General features: G+C 46.4%; 1 protein-coding gene across 1 annotated transcript in view; it reads right to left on the reverse strand.

Moving 5' to 3' along the window:
• LOC144127616 (acetylcholinesterase-like) overlaps nt 1-18,810 on the reverse strand; it is a 68,852-nt gene that overhangs the window by 17,289 nt on the left and 32,753 nt on the right. The window lies entirely within an intron of this gene.

Raw genomic sequence — 18,810 nt, forward strand, 5'->3', positions numbered from 1 at the left:
GAAATAACATGGGAAGGAATTAAAGAGTACAACAACTGTCCAGGTACACTAAGGATTAAGGCAAGGTTGTCCTCTATCACAGCTGCTGTTCATGTTTTATATGATAAGTATGGAAAGAAGGCTACAAGGAAGCAATCTAGGTTATGATCTGTCATACACATTAGGCGGAAAGGTTGTTGAGCAACGACTACCTGGTTTAATGTATGCGGACGATATTGTACTGTTAGCAGATAGACAGGAAGATTTGCAAACTTTGGTGAATTGCTGTGGAGACGAAGGAGACAGTCTAGGTTTCAGTTTTAGCACAACTAAGTCAGGTGTAATGGTTTTCAACAGCACAACTGATCAGGAGCTTACAATACAAGGCCATGAAATACCCCGAGTGGCAGAATACAAATATCTCGGGGTATGGGTAAACAAAGGGCATATTTACGCGGAAAAGCACGAACAGTCTCATAGCAAAAGGGCGAAGAGATGCCGGGATAATGAAACATAGGGCATTGTGGGGGTACAACAGGTATGAAGTCCTCAGAGGTATTTGGAAAGGAATAATGGTGCCGGGGCTTACTTTCGGGAATGCGGTTCTGTGCTTAAGGGCTGAAGTTTAGTCGCGATTAGAAGTCAGAGAACTGTTGGAAGATTAGCACTAGGTGCCCACGGGAAAACCAGAAACGAGGCAGTACAGGGGGGTATGGGCTGGGCAACGTTCGAAGCACGGGAAGCTCAGAGTAAAGTACTATACGAAGGACGCCTGAGGAAATTGGATGATAACAGGTGAGTAGCTAAGGTATTTAAATACCTGTACAGCGAGAGCGTTGACACACAGTGGCGGAAGCGAACTATAAAGCTGGTCAGTAAGTTTGCCAGAGACGAGGAAGGAGAAAGAAAGAGCATTAAACGACAGGTCAAAAACGCCGAAAGTAAAAATTGGATAGATTCAATGGAAAAGAAGCATAGTGTAGAACTATATCGATGCTGGAAAAGGCAGATCAGGAAGGAAACGTTTTATGATAACTCAAGAGGCAGTGCCCTCCTCTTTGAAGCTAGGTCAGGGTGTCTTAGAACGCGCATCTACAGAAAGAAATTTAACGAAAAAGATGCCACATGTGCTGTGTGTGGTAAATCTGTAGAAACAATAGAACACCTCATCCTAAAATGTGATGGTATCCATCTCGATGTCGATGCAGGCACAGTCACTCTTCCTGAGGCCTTAGGGTTTAGAGATAACAATAGTCATGTAAATAAATTTGCGGTGGAAATTAGCAAAAAGCGATTGGAGGATTGGTGGCACAAAAGCAGAAGTGACATAAGTTTTAAAGTGTAGGAAGACGTATTTTAAAGAAAATGGAGAATTTTATTAACAACTTACAGCAGAGTTAAACAAAAATAAAGGAAAAAACAGCATAGTGGCTACGACCACTGTCCCGTTTCAAAGGGGACGCTCCATCCATTCATCCATCCATCCGTCCGTCCGTCCGTCCGTCCGTCCGTCCGTCCATCCATCCATCCATCCATCCATCCATCCATCCATCCATCCATCCATCCATCCATCCATCCATCCATCCATCCATCCATCCATCCATCCATCCATCCATCCATCCATCCGCCCATCCATCCGCCCATCCATCCGTCCATCCGTCCATCCGTCCGTCCGTCCGTCCGTTCATCCATCCATCCATCCATCCATCCATCCATCCATCCATCCATCCGTCCGTCCGTCCGTCCGTCCGTCCGTCCATCCATCCATCCATCGGTCCGTCCGTCCATCCGTCCGATATTGTTAGAATTATTATTGTTATTGTTAGAACGATATTGTTAGAACGCGCCCATGGAAACGCGTTAATACTACACGAAGTTCACAATTATCTCAGCCTCACATATAAAATCGTGATACGCTCTGCGCTCGATACGCGGACATGAAATTGCTCGAGGTCTCGTTGGTGGTAAATAATCAGCTTCACTCTGAGCGCTGGCCTGTCGAGTCACGTTCAGTGACTGTCTCGCATGGACCGCGAGGAAGTGACAGCCACTCAGCACAGCAGCCGTAACGCAAATGCTTTATTCTTAATACAGGCCACGAAAACCACACTACTTCGACCGCAGTTCAACAGTACCACCAATTAAGACAGCATGTAATACACAGACTGACGGTAAGCGTTGACCGCACGCGCGGCTGTGCACTGCATAATATGCAGTACCGGTATGTAGGAGTGTAAGTCATTTTTCTTTTCCGTTCTTAATTCGTCCTCGTGCGCACCTGTTACAAAGGGCCGCACACCTTAACTTAGGAGCAATCGGTTCTCGCTACACACGCAGGCGCAACTGACAGCAACTGAAAGCACGAAGTGGCGGTTTCGGTGGCGGAACAGCTTGTTCATGCGGCTATGTAGTGCACTTGCCCTCGCAGATTATCCAAGATCGAAACCTTTCTTCCTATATTGGCTATCTAGCGCTATCGAACCTGTTTGTTGTGTTCGCCCGTTCGGAAAGGGTACATGCCGAACGAGCGCGACCGGGGCAGTACGTCCTTGTGCAGTTCGGTTTCGTGATGATCGCAAACGATCGCACCCCGCACCTTTAACTCTCTCTCGCAATTCTTGCAATCCACAACACAGCACGTATTTCCTCTGCCTTTCCACATATTCGTAGAAAGAACACATTCGGCAGCCACCCGCAATATATCCATTGCTGCATCGAGGCGTTCACGCTGGCGACTTACGAGGCCCGTAATGGCACCGTGTTCCTAGCTAGTGTTCCTGTATATGCAGCAGAGTTGCGCGACTGTTTTCCTCGCGCCGCTCTTGACGCCATTCGCCGAGGGCCGTCACGTGATTCCGCTGACGACGTTTGTTCCATTTTGAAGTGGAGGAGCCGACTTTCCAGGCGCAACGCCGGGTTCTCGCCAGCTCCAGTACCTTCTCGCCTGCCATCGTGATCGGACGCGTCCGGTGCAGTCGGCTGCGGTGTGTTCCCGCCTTTTCCGTGCGTTCCAGTTGTATATATTTTGATAGTGTGCAGTGACGGCAGCCTAGTCTGATAAAAATTACAGTTCAATATAAATTACAAATTGTTCAGCAGGCACGCTCAAACTCCATGCGGCGACTCATGTTTACCAGCAACAAATTATCTTCGTTTTTCCTGCAACGCTACAAGTTTCAAATTAAAATGTGAACAAAGGTTTTGTTTCTAACCAAACTGTACGTGACAGAGCATTTCTCATGTGCAGCCGCTGCCAGCCTGTCTGCTTATTCTGCTGCCACCTTCAGCATTTTGCGGAAATGGTTTGTTTCGTGAAATAAAGAATGTTTGACAAGCAAACTGTATGTGAAATTTTGTTCTAGTCCCAGTCAACTACACAGAAGTGGGAGGCCAGTCTCTCTGCATGAGAATAAGCTTTGAACAGGCGATTTAACTATTATATTTGTTAAGAATACCCTTAAGGTTCCACTGACAAGGATGTAAACACTGGAGGAGAGGGGAACAAAAATAGCATGAAATACTTGAAAGTAAAATTGGATATTCTGATAATTAGTTTTCCTTGAGTAAAAGCATGGAGCAGTCCAAAACAAAGATATTTCAGAATGCAGTGAAGGAACATATATTTCAAGTAGGTCAAGATAAAACGCAATAGTGTTTAGGGAAAAACGAGCAAATAACAGCACCAGAAAGAGATACACATCACTTTTCGAGATCCTTGGAATATATTAAAGAAGTACGGCACGTGATGTGTTTGGCTTGAAAAGATGACCATATCATAGGAAAAATACAATGGAGGGCTAGAAGACAGAGCGACAAATGATACGTATACTTTCTGAAAGGTAAGCGCGCGAGTTTGCGATATCTGTGCCTTTGGTTGGTTAGATTTACTTGCGTGCAAAATGCATTGCTTTAGACTGCCCACATTCACATCGTATGCAGCGTGGTTTCACAAGCTTCGTGCAACATCGGCGGTCGCAACCCTAAAGAATAATGTATTTCAATGTGGTCCTGCAGGGAGATGCAATGCCGCACTTCTCTTCATCGCACAACTCACGCAGGTTTTTCATTTTCAAGCATTTCTGCGCCATAAATGTCCGTACTGCGAGCTATCACTGTCATTACGCGATTTTTCGGTCATGCTGTATGATATTTTCGGCAAATCAGATTATTTTTCGGCATTTTTTTCAACGAAGTATGATGGGCTTAGCATCGATCCCTGAGCACTGAGACAGTAAAAGGAAAAAAGGATGCCCGCAATCCAGCGCCGTTTGTAAGCTTTTCAAAAAAAAAAGCGAACTGCTCCACAACGCCAGCCCCGTCATGATCCCAGCGCCTGTGCGCTCGAGGAGCTGCTTTCCCGCACAGCCTGGAACAAAATGGCGGACCTTCGCGCAACTCTGCTCCCTGCGGGAGCATATACAGGAACACTATTCCTAGCGAACCTGTGACGCCATCTGGTCTCAAACGGAAGAACCCCGCGCGCTGTAAACGGTCTATACTCCAACTGCGCTTGACAGCCGACGCGTTCGGCGCACTCTTACCGCACTGGCGGAGACTTGGAGCACGTCTCTCGCGTCGAGTGCGCCAGCCGCCGCCGGCCCGGCCACACCGGTTCGGCTCCGCGGCGAGGCGCGCGTTGTGACGTCATGTGCCTCCTCGGAACACCGCCACGGCGAAATCGCAAGTTCGCGGCCAGTAAGCCTTTCGCTTTAAAATACTTTTTAAACCGATTGCGGTCAAGGCTTGTCCTTATAATATCTGTGTATCAGTTTCCTAGCAAAATATTAATGTGGGGGCTTCCAAGGCCCCGTCCACTAGAAAATGCGGTAGCGGCATTGTCTGCGTTGTGAGCAAAAAGTCCTGGGCATGGCTCTGCCAGGTGGTCCCCAGAGAGCAACCTATAGGAGACATGTGGGCCACCTATGTCATGTGACCTTGCGGCGTCTTCTCAAACTGCCCACCGTGGCAGGTGGTCGTTATATTAATGATTTATCGATTGGTAAGAGTAACCTGAGCAGCACAAGACTCGCCGCTGGGAGCACCTGAGGGCGGTGGCACATCGCTTAAACGCTGCACCTCTGCGCCGGGAGGGTATGAGACTCCCATGGATCTGTGAATGTTAAGTAGAGAAGCACCTTCGGAATATGTAGGAATGAACTCAATAAGCCATCGCGTTATACCGTTAAGGCGGAGCTTAAGTGTCCCCTTCAATTTTTTTTGGTACCTCCTCTACTAAAGCTGAAAATAACTTTTGCATATTATTCGCCAAGATAAAACTAGTTAAAAACTGGGAAAAGTGTGCTTGCCACGCATAATTATGAAGTAATAATTTTAACGCCGAACTGCGCTCCCTTTCTTATAATACCTGTATAACCACAACTGCTAACTCAGAACTGTTGCTCAGAATTGTGGCGATCCTGTGATCGACTGTGCATTTTTAAGATTGTTAAAAGGACCAAAAAATGAACCTTAGACAAAGAAATGATCGAACCTCTCGACAAGTTAACTCCGAACCGGCGTATACACGTGTTTTAGTGGGTGCAAGATGAGTTGGCTGTGCCCCGGTGAGGAAGTGGGCCAGGTTCGAACCTCGGACCGGGTAGAATTTTTTCTTGAACTATGAAGTTTTTGTGGAAGGTGTACAGCTTTCCTTTCGCAGCCGTGCGGCTGCGCTTAGGTGGATGTCAAATACACTGTCAACTACGCCAAACAGCTGTATTTAAAAAGTAACCATGACTGGTTTTCACCACAATGGATGGAAGCTGAGTTGCAACAGTTAGGTCTACTATAACGCAAAGTCCTCTGGGTGGATGTTGTCAAATCCACTGTCAACTACGCCAAACAGCTGTATTTAAAAAGTAACCATGACTGGTTTTCATCACAATGGATGGAAGCTGAGTTGTAACCGTTAGGTCTACTATAACGCAAAGTCCTCTCCCCAGCAGCAACCTACATTTAAACCTTCTGCGCCAACAATTAAAGATCACCTTTTCCCAGAAAATGTGCAAAGTTAGCGGTTTTCTGGCTGGTTCCTCTGATGCAAAGAGCAAGCCGCGAAATTCATGTCACTCAGAATGACGATGGCTCAGGCTAGTGGGTAATTCACGTGAGGTTCCATTGCGCAAAAAGCACGGACAAGATAGCAGCTGTGTTCTGCATTGTCCCTGATTTTTGCGCTATGGAACCTCATCTCACTCTCGGTGAGTTTATTTTGCCTCTCCGATACTCTAAAGTGACCCTAGTGATCGCCGCCAATAATCCTCCTTTCCTTTGCTCGCTCACCATATATAGCGTATTCCACCTAAGGCTTTACACTATTTTTAAATATAGGCTTTTGAGTTAGAAGTCGCTTTTTTCGGAATAGCAGTGTAAGACATCAGAATACAGTTAACACGTGCTATTTAGTAGGCTGGTTAAGTATTACTGGAATAGTTAACCCTTTTTACTATTACCGTTAGGCTCCTTAATTGCTGAGAGACGTGTAGTCCACCTTAAGTATTATCCATATCAGTTTTTAGAATTTCTAAAACTGTTACCCTCGGCGCTGTGGCCCAACAGATTTCGGCTACATGTGCTGTACGATGTCAGCGCACGTTGTGAGACAATTGTGAGACAGGCGTCCTTTCCTTTCCTTAAAACTAATTTTAATGCGACAGCGTTAAGGAGCTCGTGTCGCAGAAAAGCCGGTGTCGTCGGCGTCGGCGTCGCAGTCTTTGGCCGTGAGCGAAAAATGGCGCATCTCGGTGGACACCTGAACCGCGCCGTAAGGGAAGGGATATAACGCGACAGCGTTAAGGATTGATTGATTGATCTATCGATTGATTGATCGATTGACAAATTGAATGATTGATCGATCGATCGATCGATTTTTCCTTCCCTTATGGAGCGATCCGGGTGTTCAGCGAGAAATGTGAGACAGGCGTCATTCCTTTCCTTAAAAGCAATTGTTCATTTCATTTTCCTTCCCTTACAGCCCGGTTCGGGTGTCCGCCGAGATATGTGATACAGGCGTCCTTTCCTTAAATTGTCCAACGGGCCACGCGTCGCGCCGAACGGGCGTTGTCGTTCTGTGGACTCCTTGGCAGCGCTGCAACGCGCTGTCGCGTCTCACTCTTAAAGACGAAGCTTAAGCGTCCTACAGATTTTTTCTTTCACTCTCTCCTTTATCCGCCCCGCCGCGGTGGCTCAGTGGTTAAGGCGCTCGACTACTGATCCGGATTTCCCGGGTTCGAACCCGACCACGGCGGCTGCGTTTTTATGGAGGAAAAACGCTAAGGCGCCCGTGTGCTGTGCGATGTCAGTGCACGTTAAAGATCCCCAGGTGGTCGAAATTATTCCGGAGCCCTCCACTACGGCACCTATTCTTCCTTTCTTTCACTCCCTCCTTTATCCCTTGCCTTACGGCGCGGTTCAGGTGTCCAAAGATATATGAGACAGATACTGCGCCATTTCCTTTCCCCAAAAAACCAATTATTATTATTATTACTCCTTTATCCCTTCCTTACGGCGCGGTTCGGGTGTCCACCGAGATACGTGAGAGAGTTAGTGCGCCATTTTCTTTCCTCAAAAACCAATTTTTCGCGCCAATATACATCAGGTTTCGAGAAGCTTGCAGGCAAACAGCCTCTCCAGTGCACGTAACTCGTTGAAATAGGCAAAAGAAGTTGGGCCACAGCGCCAAGGGCAACCACGCTTTCAAATTGTAAAAACTGATATCGTAAGGCCAAGTGGTTTCTTTGAATTCGTGAAAAGGAGTAGCCGGAGACACTATGCGGAACCAACCGCTCCTTTATTCTTCATGTATAGAAAAATAACTGATATGGATATTACTTACGGTGCGCTATATGCCTCTCGATAATTAAGGAGCCTAACAGTAATAGTTAAAGTGATAACTTTTCAATATTAGTTAACTATCCTGCTAGTTAGCACATCTTAGCTGTATTCTGATGTATGACACGGCTGACAATGCTATGCCGAAAAAAGCACTCTTCTACCTCAAAAACCCTATTTTTTAAAATTGTGTAAACTCTTAGATGAAACACCCTGTATACATGTTCTAATCACTGTTATAGCACTCACCTATACTTGAGGTTAAACTTAACAGGGTAGCGAAAAAGGCTAGAATTTATCACAGGCGGCTGTCCGCGGAATAGGTTTAATTCCTGATGTGAGAACATCCGGTGCGATAGCGCGTTTCCTTCTTTTTTTTTTAGTGGAGGTCGAAGGCAGGCTACGTTGTGCCACGCTGTTTAACTTTTGGGCAAGGGGTTTACAGCGAGAGAAGGCTCTGCCTTTAGTATCGGGTCGACTGCATTTTGATGTGCGGAAGAAAAAGGCTTGCTTCAGCTAAGTTAGCTTTCAAGTGGCGCAAACACAAGCCCTTTATATAAGAACTCAGTTCATGGCCCTGCCAGTCACTTTATGACGAGTGCTTTCAATTCCATGTCCGACATTGAAAACTCCGTCAAAGTAGCCGCATATCGCGATTTACACATCCTCTTGCAGAAGCAGCTGTGTACTAAATATATCATCATCATCATCATTATCATCATCATCATCATCATCATAAGCCTTACTACACCCACTGCTGGGCAAAGGCCTCTCCCATGTCTCGCCAATTAACCCTATCCTTTGCCAGCTGCATCCACCCTTTGCCTGCAAACTTCTTAATCTCATCCGCCCACCTAACCTTCTGCCGCCCCCTGCTCCGCTTACTTTCTCTTGGAACCCACTCCGTTACCCTTAAAGACCAGCGGTTATCTTGCCTTCGCATTACATGCCCTGCCCAAGCCCATTTCTTTCTCTTGATTTCGACTAGGATGTCATTAACCCGTGTTTGTTCCCTCACCCACTCTGCCCGCTTCCGATCTCTTAACGTTACACCTATCATTTTTCTTTCCATGGCTCGCTGCGTTGTCCTTAACTTAAGCTGAACTCTTTTCGTTAGCCTCCACGTTTCTGCCCCGTAGGTGAGTACCGGTAAGATTATGCTGTTGTACACTTTCCTCTTGAGGGAAATTGGTAAACTGCCACTCATGATCTGTGAGAATTTGCCATATGCGCTCCACCCCATTCTTATCCTTCTAGTTTTCTCCCTCTCATGATCCGGATCAGCTGTCACTACCTGCCCTGAGTAGACGTATTCCGTCACGATTTCTAGGCTCTCGCTGCCAATTGTGAACTGTTGTTCCCTTGCTAGGCTGTTGAACATTACCTTGGTTTTCTGCATGTTAATTTTTAGATCCATCGATCTGCTGTGCCTGTCTAACTCATTGATCATGATTTGCAGTTCACCTCCTGAGTGACTCAGCAAGGCAATGTCATCAGCAAATCGCAGATTATTTAGGTATTCTCCATTTATTCTTATTCCCAACTGTTCCCAATTCAGGCCTCGAAATACCTCCTGTAAACATGCGGTGAACAGCATTGGCGAGATCGTGTCTCCTTGCCTGACGCCCTTCCTTATTAGAATTTTATTGCTGACTTTATGGAGGACAATAGTAGCTGTGCAGTTGCTATATATATCTTCCAGTATTTTGACATAAGGCTCTTCTACCCCCTGATTACGCAATGCCTGTATGACTGCTGAGGTTTCCACCGAGTCGAATGCTTTCTCGTAATCAATGAAAGCTATATATAGAGGTTGGTTACATTCTGCGAATTTCTCTATCACCTGATTGATAGTGTGAATATGATCTATTGTGGAATATCCTTTACGAAAGCCTGCCTGATCATTTGGTTGATTAAAGTCTAACGTTGCCCTGACTCTATTAGCGATTACCTTAGTAAATACTTTGTAGGCAACGGATAGTAAGCTGATCGGCCTGTAATTTTTCAAGTCCTTGGCGTCTCCCTTCTTATGAATTAAGATAATGTTTGCATTCTTCCAAGCTTCTGGTACAGTCGAGGTCATAAGGCATTGCGTATACAGGGTGGCTAGTTTTTCTAGCACGATGTCCCCTCCATCCTTCAACAGATCTGCTGTTACCTGATCCTCCCCAGCTGCTTTCCCCTTTTCATTGCTTCTAAGGCTTTCTTTACTTCATCTTTCGTTACTGGCGGGATGACGCATTGCTGTGCACTGCTGTCTTTCTCATTAACGCTCTGATTACAGTGGCTACTGTACAGGTCTGTGTAGAACTCTTCGGCTACGTTAACTGTCTTATCCATATTGCTAATGACATTGCCCTGCTTGTCTCTTAATGCATACATCTGGTTTTTACCTATGCCTAGTTTCCTCTTCACTGTTTTTAGGCTACCTCCGTTCTTTATAGAATGCTCGATTTTCTCCATATTAAACTTCCTTATGTCGGCTACCTTGCGCTTATTCATTAACTTTGTTATTTATTATTTATTATTATTTATTATTATTTATTATTATCATTTAATTTTTATTTATTAACTTATTTATTAGCTCCGTTAGTTCTGTTCTATCGCTAGGGTTAGATGCCCTCATGTTTTGGCGCTTCTTAATCAGATCTTTCGTCATCTGAGATAGCTTCCCGGTATCTTTTCGAACTGTCCTACCGCCTACTTCTACTGCGCACTCTGTAATTATTGATGTAAGATTATCGTGCATTGAATGAACATCAAGATCATCTTCCTCAGTAAAAGCCGAATATCTGTTTTGCAGCGCTATCCTAAACTCCTGTGCTTTCCCTCTTACGGCTAACTCGTTAATGGTCTTCTTCTTCACTACATTCTTCCGATCCCTCTTCAAGTCTAAGCTAATTCTAGACCTTACCATTCTGTGGTCGCTACAACGCACCTTTCCGAGGACGGCCACATCCTGAATGATGCCAGGTTTAGCGCATAGTATGAAGTCGATTTCATTTTTAATCTCACCATTGGGGCTCTTCCAGGTCCACTTCCTGTTTTCTCGTTTGCGGAAGAAGGTATTCATGATCCGTAAATTATTTCTATCCGCGAATTCGACTAATGACTCTCCCCTGCTATTTCTAGAGCCTATCCCATAGTCACCTACCGCGTGGTCGTCAGCCTGCTTCTTGCCCACCTTCGCATTGAAGTCGCCCATCAGTACAGTGTACTGCGATTTTACTTTATTCATTGCCGATTCTACGTCCTCATAGAAACTTTCAACAGTCTGGTCATCATGGTTGGATGTGGGTGCGTAGGCCTGCACCACTTTCAGCTTGTACCTCCTATTCAGCCTAATTGCTATAGCTGCTACCCTCTCGGTAATACTGTAGAGCTCCTCTACGTTGCCAGCTATATCCTTATTAATGAGGAATCCCACACCAAGTTCTCGTCTATCCTCTAACCCGCGATAGCACAGTATGTGTCCGTCCTTTAGTACTGTATGCGCCTCACCTGTCCTCCTAACTGCGCTAAGCCCTATCACATCCCATTTAATTCCCGCTAGTTCCTCAAACAGCACTGCTAGGCTAGCCTCACTAGCTAAAGTTCTAGCGTTAAACGTTGCCAGGTTCAGATTCCAATGGCGGCCTGTCCGGAGCCAGAGATTCTTAGCACCCTCCGCTGCGTCACAGGTCTGACCGCCGCCGTGGTCAGTTGCTCTGCAGCCGCTGGGGACTGAGGGCCGAGGGTTAATTGGTTTGATCATAGAAGGTTGTGGCCAAGTACTACACCAGGGTGGCCAAATCCTTCTCTGGGGAGAGAGTGCGTTATCGGTTCTGGTCACCGAGATCAGGCCGCACTCCAGGCCTGGTTATGCAATTCCATCGACACGCGGATTTTTTTTTTTTAATCCCGGTGGAGAATTGCGTGGCACCAGGATTTGAGCCCCGGTCCTCTTGCACGCGAGGCGGATGTTCTACCTCTACGCCATCGCTGCATCCATATATATATGGATGTATATATGGGATATATTTATGGATATATCCATAAATATATAACTGCCCCGTTTGTGGAAAGGACCCCTCTTCGCGATCCCCCCCCCCCCCCAATCCCCCTCACACACACGCGCGCGGACCTGAACAGTGTTCTGACTGCTCAACGGGTAAGCATTGGGGTTTTACGTTTCAAAATACTACGCCGACCGCGACACAGTTTACTCTGAGTAACGCAAAGAAAAAGAAAACATGGAGAGACGCAGCAAAGCACACAACGTCGGCTCGCGACTATTCGCAGTAGCGAAGTTAAGCAAAAACGGCAGTGCGAATCTTGTTCAAAATGCAGCACCGCGAGTCGGCAGCGAGCTTAATCTGCATCATCGCCACGCCTTACGTGTCTTGGAGAATGAGAATATATTCACGATTGTGTAAGCTACGCAACCCGGCCGGCTGGAATGCGCGTTGGGGTTTATTCCGCAAAAGCCACGCTGTGCAGATAACAAGAAAGAATCCCCATTTCCTTCGAGGGCAGAGTTGGGCTCCAACCCTGACTGTGGCTCGCAGAGGTGGGGGGGCTAGGTCCTTTTTTCCCTTTCCTCGCCAGAACCTGCCGAGCATTTGCAAACTGAATCCAGAGCAGGGTTTCGTGTAAACAGGCGGCTCGTTGGCGCGCGTACGCGAATAGGAAGCGCTTGTCAACTCCAGACACGCGTGTCCGACAAAGAAAGGAATAAGAACCGAGGGTAGCTGACGCTGTGGTTTTCTTCGTCGTCGTCTCCCGCCGTATCCGGTGCGCCACCTTAGCGCTTCTTATTTACGTGCCGCCGCAGCCCGAGTTTCAAGTCTTGCGACGTTCGGTGTTGGAAGACGAAGGGTGGGGAGTGACGTTGGAATAACCATTGCCGAACACTCTGCACCCAAGTTCGACACCAAAGGCGGCTTCTCTGCTCGCACCCAGCGCGTCCCTTTCTCTCATTCATCGTGCTTGCGCAGTAGCTCTCCTGAAACACACTTTTGTGGTGTCTAACAACTGCTCGCGGTCTTTTCCACTGGCGTCCGTTGCACCACTAGAATAAAACGCTGTACTATAAACGGATACAACTCAAGTTTGCAGTGAAGCTCTGCCCACATTCAGGACCGCCGTACAGAATACCTCCATGACAAAAAGTAAAGCGTAGTTAGTCTTCCTTGTTACCTGAACAAGAAGCTAATCACAGGAGGAAATTATAAGCTCAACACATGCCTTTACCTTGTTTGATATAGTCAAAGATCAAAAAGCACGTTTTTTTTTCACGGTTATAACTCATCAGGGTAGTATTACAGGACACCATGGCCAGTGTTCTATCCTACTACAGGGGCGTCGAGCAAGTCTGGCATTTTGGGCTATAAGTTATGGAATCGAAACTTGTATCAGTCAGATAAAAGCTTTCAGTGTGTGTGTGTGTGTGTGCGTGTGCGTGTGCGTGTGCGTGTGTGTGTGTGTGTGAGTGTGTGAGTGTGTGTGTGTGTGTGTGTGTGTGTGTGTGCGTGTGTGCGTGTGCGCGTGTGCGTGTGCGTGCGTGTGTGTGTGTGCGTGTGTGTGTGTGTGTGTGCGTGTGTGTGTGAGTGTGTGCGTGTGTGTGTGAGTGTGTGTGTGTGTGTGTGTGTGTGTGTGTGAGTGTGTGAGTGTGTGTGTGTGTGTGTGTGTGTGTGTGTGTGTGTGTGTGTGTGTGTGTGTGTGTGTGTGTGTGTGTGTGTGTGTGTGTGTGTGTGTGTGTGTGTGTGTGTGTGTGTGTGTGTGTGTGTGTGTGTGTGTGTGTGTGTGTGTGTGTGTGTGTGTGTGTGTGTGTGTGTGTGTGTGTGTGTGTGTGTGTGTGTGTGTGTGTGTGTGTGTGTGTGTGTGTGTGTGTGTGTGTGTGTGTGTGTGTGTGTGTGTGTGTGTGTGTGTGTGTGTGTGTGTGTGTGTGTGTGTGTGTGTGTGTGTGTGTGTGTGTGTGTGTGTGTGTGTGTGTGTGTGTGTGTGTGTGTGTGTGTGTGTGTGTGTGTGTGTGTGTGTGTGTGTGTGTGTGTGTGTGTGTGTGTGTGTGTGTGTGTGTGTGTGTGTGTGTGTGTGTGTGTGTGTGTGTGTGTGTGTGTGTGTGTGTGTGTGTGTGTGTGTGTGTGTGTGTGTGTGTGTGGGTGTTTTCTTCTCTTCGAGAAGAGAGGAAAATGCTTACGCGAGAAGGTATTCTTCTACATTTAAAGTTTAAGAATTTAAAGTTAACAGAAACGATACTGTTTAGATGTCAAAACACAGCAAGCAGTCAGTTGACGCCTTCAGGCCATCCCACGCATAAGCGAAGCCTTGGCACGGATCTTCAAGTAGCACAATGTGCACATTGCCCACATGCAAACCAGCAAATTACGCGGAGCTCTTGTTAACGTGAAAGACGCTTTCCCTGTACGAAGTTTCCGGGTATCTTATATAAGATACCTTTTCATTACTGCGACTCCGTCTACATCGGTGAGACGGAAAATTTGCCAAGACAGCTTAAAGAGCAGCGCAGTGATATCAACAGAAAACGGGCCGCGTGAAACGCTGTGGCAGAACACGCGCAAAAGGAAGGGCATGAAATCGCTTGGGATGACGTGGAAACCGTTGCTACCGAAAGAAGCCTCTAAGCATGGCTGCACCTGGAATCACTGATTATACAGTTAGCGTCGAACATTATCAACAGAACAAAGGGGAATCTTCACCCGGCTTCCGCAAAATCATTACGTTGACTTGCCGAAGCTACTTAAGCTGCTTCTTACTCGGCCGGTTCTTCATTTTGAGCAAGGAACCCGTAGGGGTTCCGAAACGTCGTTTTTTGACAGTTGGTCAGCGACCCAAGAACGATGCTACTACCTGACCAGACGGCGTCCCGCAAAACCCTGGATTACTCCTTAAACGTTTATAATTTTCAGATTGCTCTGAGGACGACGAGTTGCGAGATTTCACTCCCAGGACCATTAACCGCAATAAAAAGACGATGTCTACCGCTGGGGCACGTTGATTCAACGAATCAAATCACCTGCGTCTTTCTCTTGTTCTGCTTCCATTCAGCTTGCACCGAGGCTGTTTTGGCAAAGCAGCAACACATCGCCCGGGATGTTTTCAGCGAGAAACTTCGCTTTTAGTCTTAACTATAGATGCTATTTTTCTGTATTCTTTTTTTACTACTTCTATTTAAGAGATCTTGGCCATTTGGTACAGGATTTAAATTTAACAGCCGAGAAACCATCTTCGCTGCCTTTTTTTTCAGGTTGCGTTCAAGCTTCAACCCCGGTTACTATAGATATCTGTAGCATTATATTGTTGAACAACGTTTTTCAGCAACACGAAAACATCCCAAGCTCTTGTTTCGACGATCAAGTTTTCCTTGGGGTCCATAACATAGGACTGTAGGTGTACCGTCTGATTATTGCGTGCCACGGGACTGTTTCTACACAACAAAGACCTCCTTCAGACCTCGGAATTGCCGTTCCGCTGCCTTGAATGATGATAATGCTTATTATTGAGTATACCTTTTTGTGCGAATTTTCTGCTGCACTCTTTAAAAACACCGCTGTTGATTAGAAACTGGAAACACAGTTTCCCGCATTTCATCTACTAGTAAATCTCAGCATTTAGCCACGCAAAAAACTAGCTGCAGTAGCCATCAGCCTTACTTCTAGCGCTGACTTCAACTGACTCTGCAGATAATTGCATTTCGCGCAATTTGCACCCAACGCATAAAACTTCGGGGCCTTCTTAACCGTATTCTTAAAAAAGGAAAAGCGATAGCATTTAGGTTTCCTGCTATGGAGTCTACCATGAGTGTTTAGCGTTCTTGCCACTTTCCCGCAAAAGTGGCAAGAACCTGTTCCATTGCCCGTGCATTTATGTATTATATATGAGACCTTCTAGAACGTTCAAATAGCTTCTATTCGATTGTCCTATGGGATTATACAATCCGATTCACTAGTCCACATTAATCCGCCCCCTAATCCACCTTAGTTCATTTTCTGGGGTGAGCCGACTGCCTGAAATACGTTCGTGCGTTGGTGCTCAAATTTTCAAATTTGGAGGTGCCCAGTGATTGGCCCACTGGGGTGTCACGTGATCTTGACGCGATCATCATCATCATCAGCCTGACTATGCCCACTGCAAAGCTAAGCCCTCTCCCATGTCTCCCCAATTAACCCTGTCCTTTGCCAGCTGCGCCCACCGTACGCCTGCAAACTTCTTAATCTCATCCGCCCCTCTAACTTTCTGCCGCCCCCATGCTACGCTTGCCTTCTCTCGGAATCCACTGAGCTACCCTTAAGGACCAGTGATTATCTTTGCTTCGCATTACATGCCCTAGCTGCCCAAGCCCATTTCATTAACCCGCGTTTGTTCCCTCACCCACTCTGCCTGCTTCCGGCCTCTTAACGTTACACCTATCATTTTTCTTTCCATAACTTGCTGGGTTGTCCTTAACTCGAGGTCAACCCTTTTCGTTAGCCTCCACGCTTTTGCCCCGTATGAGAGTATTCGTAAGATACAGCTGCTGTACACTTTTCTCTTTAGGGATATTGGTAAACTACCATTCATGATCTGAGAGAACCTGCCATGTGTGTTCCACCCTATTCTTATTCTTCTAGTTATTTCCCTCTCATGATCCGGATCAGCGGTCACTACCTGCCCTAAGTTAGATGTATTCCTTTACCACTTTAAGCACCTCGCTACCATTTGTGAACTGCTATTCCCTTGCTAGACTGTTGAACATTACTTTGGTTTTCTGCATGTAAATTTTAAAGCCACCGTTCTGCTCTGCCTGTCTAACTCATTGATCATGCTTCGCAATTATCTCCTGAGTGACTCAGCAAGGCAATGTCATCAGCGAATCGCAGATTGTTTAGGTATTCTCAATTAACTCTTATCCCCATCTGCTCTCAATACAGTCCTCGGTGCACCTCCTGTAAACAGGCGATGAATAGCATTGGCGAAATCGTGCCTCCCTGCCTGACGCCCTTTCTTATTGGATTTTTTTTGGTGATTTTATGAAAGACTATGGTAGCTGTGCAGTTGCTACAGACATCTTCCAGTATTTTCACTTAAGGCTCTTCTATACCATGACTCCGCAATGCCTGCATGACTGCTGAGGTTTCCACTGAGTCAAATGCTTTCTCGTAATCAATGAAAGATATATATAGGGGTTCGTTACATTCTGCGCATTTCCCTATCACCTGATTGACAGCGTGAGTATGATCTATTGTGGAATATTCTTTACGAAAGCCTGCCTGATCATTTGATTGATTGAAGTCTAAGGTTGCCCTGACTCTATGATCGATTGCCTTAGTAAATACCTTGTAGGCAACAGACAGTAAGTTGATCGGCCTTTAATTTTTCAAGTCCTTGTCGTCTCAATTAAGATTAGGTTAGCGTTCTTCCAAGCTTCTGGTACGGTCGAGGTCATAAGGCATTATTGCGGATACAGGGTGGCTAGATTTTCTAACACGATCTCTCCTCCATGCTGCAACAGATCCACTGTTACCTTATCCTCCCCAGCTGCTTTTCTCCTTTCCATTGCTCCTAAGGCTTTCTTTACTTCTTTCTTTACTGACGGGATGACGCATTGCTCAGCGCAACTGTCTCTCTCATTAACGTTCTGATTACTTTGGCTACTCTATAGTTTTGTGTAGAACTCTCCGGATACTTTAACTATCTTATCCATATTGCTTATCATATTGCCCTTCTTGTCTCTTAACGCATATATCTGGATTTTACCTACGTCTAGTTTCCTCTTCGCGGCTTTCAGGGTACCTTCGTTCTTTAGAGTATGCTCGATTCTCCCCATATTAAACTTCCTTAGGTCGGCTACCCTTGCACTTATTTATTAACTTGGATAGCTCTGCTAGTTCTATTTTGTCTCTAGGGCTAGACACCCTCTTGCTTTGATGTTTCTTAATCAGATCTTTAGTCCTCTGAAATAGCTTGCCGGCATCCTGCCGACCCATCCCAGCAGCTACTTCTACGGCGCACTCCGTAAAAATAGCAGCGAGATTATTATTCATTGTTTGAATATTAAGATCGTCTTCCTCAGTTAAAGCCGAATATCTGTTCTGCAGCGAAATCCTGAATTCCTCTACTTTCCCTCTTACCGCTATCTCGTTAATGGGTTCTCGCTTCGCTAGTTTCTCCCGTCCCCTCTTCAAGTCTAAGCTAATTCGAGACCTTAGCATTCTGTGGTCGCTACAGCGCACCTTTCCGACGACCTCCACGTCCTGCACGATGCCAAGGTGAGCGCATAGTATGAAATCTATTTCATTTTTAGTCTCACCATTGGGGCTCCTCCAGGTCTACTTGCTGTTCTCTCGTTTGCGGAGGAAGGTATTCATGTTCCGAAAATATTGCTATCTGCGAACTGTAATAATAACTCTCCGCTGCTATTCCTAGAAGCTACCCCATATACCGCCTGGTCACCAGCCTGCTCCTTTCTCACCTTCGCATTGAAGTCGCCTATCAGTACAGTTTACTGTGATTTTATTTAGTTCATTGCCGATTCCACGTCTTCATAGAGGCTTTCAACGATCTGGTCATCAAGGCTGGATGTAGACGCGTAGGCCTGCACCACTGTCAGCTTGCAGCTTTTATTTAGCTTACTCGCGATAGATGCCGCCCTCTGGTTAAGACTATAGAACTCCTCTTGACGTCACGACCTTCTAAATGGCATTCATAGATAGGCGGTAGTCCTCATACCGCTACTGGTGCTGCCCCGGCAGGTGGCTGTTTGAAACACTGCCACCGGTGGCGCTTGTGAGAACCCGGTTGCTCTTTCTGAGCTCCCGTAAGGCTCATGCGCAGCACCACAGGAGGCAAATGCACTGAATTTCTTTGAAGTAATTTCAGGGCCACGGAGGGTAAGTACCTCACAACCCGGTGGGCAAGTGGACACGTGCCATGGTGGTCAGGTTGTGACGACGTCGCAAGGTGACCTGACCTCTCTTGATCAATCATTAACTGCCACATGCCAAGGCGAGCAGTTTCCTCATA

The sequence above is a fragment of the Amblyomma americanum genome, chromosome 4 (assembly GCF_052857255.1).
Source record: "Amblyomma americanum isolate KBUSLIRL-KWMA chromosome 4, ASM5285725v1, whole genome shotgun sequence".
NCBI lineage: Eukaryota > Metazoa > Arthropoda > Arachnida > Ixodida > Ixodidae > Amblyomma > Amblyomma americanum.